Raw genomic sequence first — 6,164 nt, 5'->3', positions numbered from 1 at the left:
CTGTATGGGCTTGATGCCCAGTTAGCTGTGGGTCTTGCACCCTTCCTAGTGATGGGCCTTGTGCCCTATAACTGATGAAGGGCCTTGTGCCCTTCTATGAGTGTTTTGCTCACTACCTGCTAGGCCTTGTGCACAAGACTACTATTGGGCCTTATGCCCAATCCCTAACCGCCTATGTGTCTTGTTCCCGCTAACTACTGGGCCTTGTGCCTTAAGACTTATGGGCCAGCTGCATTCTCACTAAACTAATTATAGAGCCTTGCACCCAACTTAACTAAAGTGGCTGCGTGCTCCAATAAACCCACCTAACACCTTATGGGCCAGGGTCTTATGCCCACTGAGGTACCACAGGCCTAGTGTCCGAATTGTGCCCAACCTACCTAAAGTGTTTTTATTTATCTGCTCCGCACAGGATGCTCGACTTGCCCCGGCGTCTTCGGGTCTTCCAGACCCTCCAGCAGGCGGCGCCTCTTCTCTTGTTCAGTGCTGGGTTCTCTGCTGTCTTCTTGGCGGGGGGCGCTCTTAGCCCTTCTTTGTCTTGATCCTGGCGTCTTCTGCCTTCTTTCCGGCAAGCGCTTCTCCTGCCGTTTTCTTTTCTTGGCTCAGCATCTCTACCGTCCTCTTCTTGTGGCAGGTTAGCTTCTAGCCCTTACAAGGGCTCCCTGCCACTCACGCTGCCGTCTTCTGTTTTTCTGAACGTCCCACACTATCCTCTTCTGCTGACTCCGCCATCGGACTGAATTCAAGATGGCAGCGCTTATATAGCCGCAACGTCATGCAACGTTGTCACAATTCCGCGTGGTGATGCTGCAAGCCCTGATTGGCTCACTGCAGTGCCAGACATTCAAATGGCTGGGAGGTAAGCCTTGTTTGGCTCACCGACCCGGCCAATAGGAGGGCATCTGCAACGACGACCAGAGGGAACCCACTGGCCACTGTAAGCCCATTACACATAAATTTAAAATATTGCTGTTGATAAAATGGCAAAAGTGGTTAAAAAGTGGGGTCAATTATGCACACAGTACAAATCTCTGCAAGTTGTTGCCTGTTCTGTCTGCCGTGTTTGTATATAGTTTTTACCAAGCTTTAAAGGGCAAATTAGTTTCCTGTCTGGTCTGCAGCTCAGGGCACTATTTTAGCTACCTTGGTTGAGCTCTCTGCATGGTCATTGTTCATAAAGAAGACCCAGCTGCTGGTTCAAATGTCTATTAGACCAGTGCAGCAATTCTATTTGTTTGATTTTTCTTTTTAAGCATTTTATGATTTCAGATGTGGATGCATGGGGTACATCAGTTAGGACAGGAGGCATGACAAGGAAGCACATAACACTGAAGGAGAGGTGGACAGAAAAAGAGTAAACACAGTGGAGGAAATGTACGAAGCGCACCGCTGGTGTACTGCAAAATTCCTTGCTTTTATTGATGTTGACAGTCTGTTTAGTAAACTTCAATAAGCAGCCCTCTTTCTTGTTAAGCACATTATGCTTGTGAATACTCATTTGACCCAGATTTTAACTAATCGTAGTATGGGATTATTTTCTCTGGGTATTGCGAGGTTTGAAGATGGACAGATTATGGTTGAAGGTTATTGGAAAACCAGGGCATATAAAATGATATCTTCAAGGCGCATCTGTATTGGTGCTTTGTTGTAATTAATATACAATTGGTGAAGCCAACTGGCCACCATACAGCTTCACCAATTGTTTTGTGAAAATTAGTCTGCATCAAAAGGAAAGTATTTTCCGGAGAGAATCTGGGTCAAAATCTGGGATACAACTTTCCTGACAAGACAAATCTCTTTCAGTCTAATATCGATGACATCTTTTTGGTGATAAGTATGGTATTTGCTTGTATCTCAGCATATGGAAGCTGATTCTGTGACTTATTGTTATTATAAAATTTGCTCTCTATGTATTATCTACTTATTATATAGCTTTATTATCTATGATAATAATTATATCAAATGTTTTGGAACATATTAATCTATTTATATGTAATACCCCCTCTGGTGTTGTTATTAACACCTTCCCAGTGGCTGAGTGTGTGGCTTGGCACTGGGACCCAGAGGAGACACACCTGGAGGGTTGCTTAGCAATAAGACTGACATAGGAGGATCAGAACATGTGTGGAGAGGGAGTGTGATAGTTGGCAATTGGGGTGTCAGGCGCCACCTCTGCACCCCTCATGGGTGCCGGAGATGGACACCTTGTTCTTCACACTCTCGTCCCGTTGCTTAGCAATGGGATGTACTTCCGGGTCTTTTGACAGCACGCATGCGCTGTGCATCGCGTCCCATTGCTAGGCCGTCTCTCTCATCTCCGTCTCATATTGTGCGTTCTAACTGCCGGAAAACCTCAGGCTCGAGTCAGGGATGACCTTCCTGTATTTAAACATCACTCTGGTGCCATTAGGGTGCCAGAGTATTGATTCACCCTGCTCCAGCGTTCTTGTTTGTTATTGCTTCTTGGTTCCTGGTTCGGCTTGTCTTAACTCACCCTGTGGATTCCGTTTGGTACTGTCCTGCTTATTCTGGTTTTGACTCCTGGCCTGTTCCTGACTACTCTCCTTATTACCTTTCTTGTACTGTGCTACTGTTGGTTCTGATTCGGACTGTCCGACCACTCTTCTCTCATCGCTGCACTGGTGACCATCTGGGAGTACCACCACCTGCACACCTGATGCAGCCAAGTCCATACCTCCTTGCGAGGGTCCCTGGTGAACACCGGGGGTGCGTTAGACTCTGCGCCTCCCTGTTTAGTTGCGATACTACCAATCAATGATAATTCCTGTGTTAACAACGTGACATGGGGAAGACAGTTAGCACCAGGACCCTGGAGGAGGTGGAGGGAGTTCCCGGGTCTTCAGGGCAAAAGCAATATATGCTTTAAACCATTAATTGAACCTGTGCCACAGACAAGGGGGAGCTACCAAGATGGCGGACTCTGTGGAGCTTCACAAGCTAAAGATGGCAGAGCTCAAGCAGGAATGCCTGGCTCGCGGCTTGGAGGTGAAGGGGAACAAGAGCGATTTGGTCAACAGACTTTATGCATATCTAGAGGAACACGCTGAAGAGGTGGCCAATGAAGAAGATGTTTTCAGAGATGAAACTAAGGAATAAGAGCAAAAGCCTCCTGAAGCTCCAGTCAAGCAGGATGAGCCTTCTGACAACACAGAAGAAACAGAAGCGGAGAAAAAGGTGGTGAAAATTATGAGTGGAACCCTTCAGGTTGATAGACTTCAGAAAAGAGTGGAGAGGTTCAATGTTCCTGCCAGCGTGGATAATAAAACTGCAGCTCGTGCCATTCAGTTTGGTATTCCATCTATTGAGCAGAAAGACCAGGCCACGGGGGAGAAATCCATAGTGAATATTAAGGAAGCTGAAGAAGAGAGCATAGAGATTTGGTGTCCGCTTGTATCCTGTCACAAGGAAGAGTAAGGATAATGATAAACTTAAGAAGAGAAAAGAACGTTTTGGTATAGTCACCAGCTCGGCTTCTGTAACAGCTGATATAAAGGCAAAGAAGAGGAAAAGATCAGAACACTTTGACATTGTCTAGCCGTATACATCTGCAACTCCTCTTGTTTGTTTCGTTGTTTGTGCATCTCACCAAGTAAAGAATCTTTATATTTTGTTTTGTTTGCATTTTTAAGCTTGTTAAGATGGGGAAAACATTGAAAATTTAATAAACAAAGAAAATAAACTGTATGTGTGAGAGATACTGCTTCCATTGGAGCTTAATGCTGAGGAGCGAAAAGGGGGAAGGCAACCCCGCAGGCCAAATGCCACCCAGTGTTGGAGTTATAGGGGAACTGTGTCCCAAGATGGCTGCTGAGAGCCAGAGAAGAGTGGGAAAAGAGAAGTGAACCCCGCCCAAAAATTTTCTTTGTTTAGTCATGAGAAGGGAGATAAGTCACGAAGGAACCCACCATATCTTGTTATGATGATGAGTCAGAGGGAGTCCACAAACAAGACTTTACCGTGCCAAGCTAAAATGGAGAATTTGAATGGCAGCATAAGGAGAAAATTTCCAGCCTGTGTGATATTTTGTAGTGCGACCCCCAGAGCTGCCAGTCATCCTTTGTGGACACAGAGGTACTGTGATGTTAAAATGTGCATTTATTGCTTTCAACTCAGTGGGAAAATATATTCACTGGAAGGGGCCCACGAGGGCCACCTAGGAGTCGGGAGACAAGGGCGGACATGGACAGGTGCTACGTTTTTTTTTAGTATAAATGCCACATGTCTTGTAGGCCTACTGAGGATTAGGGCATTGTTTAAGAGAACACCTATGACTCAAGTGTTTAAGCCAAGGGGAGTGAGGGGTTACATATATATTTGATATAATCACAAAAGTGGTTTACATTGTATTTGCACCTTTTCTTTGATGCTAGAGAGTGATATCTATGTAATTTTAGCAGCAGTTGTTTTAAAACTTTTAATCAGTGTACACTGAAATTTATAAAATGATGTATTAGTGTATTGGTATTAGCCAAAAGTGTATAGCATAAATTGTTTTTTATTAAAATGTTTTAATCCTTCTGGAAGGTGGACTTAGTCTGCTTTTGTAGTGGTGGTATTATTTGTTTTTACTACCATAAAGGTAACAAACAGGCAGTGGTATTTTATATTTGTATTGAAACATTTGTTTTACTGTTTCTTTTCCCTTCCGCTTATTTTACAGTTAGTGACATTTATGGCATGCAGTGTTTAAATAATTTAACTGCTGTCCATTCTGTAGGTAACTGTGGTGAAAAAATGGATACTGGGCACCATTACTAAATTTTAATCCTGCCTCCCTTTCTCCTAATAACGGTGTCATATTATTATTACTTGTATTTCCAAGTTGAATTCTGTGTTGAAAACGGAGTCGATGTAGAGATTGGCAGAGTAAGGAGGTAGAAGTGGAGTGGTGGGAGAGAAGAATCAACACTGAGGATGGAGTGAAGTGGGCAGAAATGGGTGAGAGGCTGGCAGGAAAAAAGGGTTGCATCCTGAAGGAGGTTTTGAAGGTGGAAATGAGAGACCTGGCAGAGAGAGCTGTCCTATTGTACACTTACCCAAGGGAACCTGATCACAATTTTCATGCGGCCAAAAGTCACTTGAAACAGAAAAAGCTGTTAAACAAATACAGCAGCAAAGGCACAAACATTGCTGGTCTGCCAGCTTAACTTATTGGTGCGGGCAAAGAGACACCAAGGCTTGACTTCTGACCTGTCTGACAAGAGGAATCGGGGAAAGGGACCTAAGCTGCTGGGGACAGTAGCCAGGAGTTGCAATGTCTCTGGTTAAGTCACTCTGCTTTTTTGTGTTCTCTGTCTTTATGCTAAGATCAGTGTTATAGGCCCACTTTAACAATTGATATGAGGTGGTATGAAGTGATCTTAAAAATAAAAAGTATTTTATTTTGCACTGACTGCCTATATGATTGCGGTATCCTACCCACATCGAGATACCCAGGGTCTTTGATACTTTTGTCCTAATAGTTGTCACTCAGTGTCTCAATGGGTACCTATTCACCAAGAAAAACCTAGAGGCAGACTCCTTCTTCCTGGGTATAATCACGTTTGGTGGAAACAGTGGAATCACTATTCCCAAGTGTCAGGAGTGCTTGGAAGGGACACAAGAGTGTGCACCTGTGCTGTACTCTGTGTCCCTACAATTATTCAGTATGCCACCACTAATCACACTAGTCCACTCTATACTCATGTTTGTGTGAAATCAGAGTGGTCAAACTAGTATCCAAGGGAAAGATGGAGGACCCATACAGACTGGCCAAAAAGTCAGTTTCAATCATTGTGCCAGCTGAAGGAATTCCAGTCAATACACTTGTCCATTCAACACATTTTGGAACTGTTGATCTAAACATGGACTCAAATTAACCAACTGTCCTCGTCAGGAACCCCTGGAGGGACACCGCTTATAAGATAATGGGCCTGCCTAGTGGAAGCTTCTTTAAGGTTTCTGTCCAGTTCCCAGTCCTCTCTGCAGCCGCTATCATAATCCCCTTGACAGGTTGTTCCCAAGGCTGGTATATAAGGATATCCCTTTGTTTAATTAAGCCTTGTCATTAATGCCCATCTGCAGCTGATTCATATGTGAAATACTTATGATCCTGGAGCTGGAGGGGTCCTAATAGATTTAACATCACCAGTCAGGCCCTGGAA

At 44.2% G+C, this 6,164-nt stretch overlaps 1 pseudogene; it reads left to right on the top strand.

Annotated features, from left to right (window-relative positions):
* The first annotated feature begins 2,926 nt into the window (after positions 1-2,926).
* LOC142140306 (SAP domain-containing ribonucleoprotein pseudogene) lies at positions 2,927-3,556 on the top strand (annotated as a pseudogene).
* Positions 3,557-6,164: the final 2,608 nt, after the last annotated feature.

The sequence above is a fragment of the Mixophyes fleayi genome, chromosome 2 (assembly GCF_038048845.1).
Source record: "Mixophyes fleayi isolate aMixFle1 chromosome 2, aMixFle1.hap1, whole genome shotgun sequence".
In the NCBI taxonomy this organism is placed as follows: domain Eukaryota; kingdom Metazoa; phylum Chordata; class Amphibia; order Anura; family Limnodynastidae; genus Mixophyes; species Mixophyes fleayi.
Note: the sequence above shows the minus strand (reverse complement) of the source record. Positions and strands in the feature narration are given on the sequence as shown.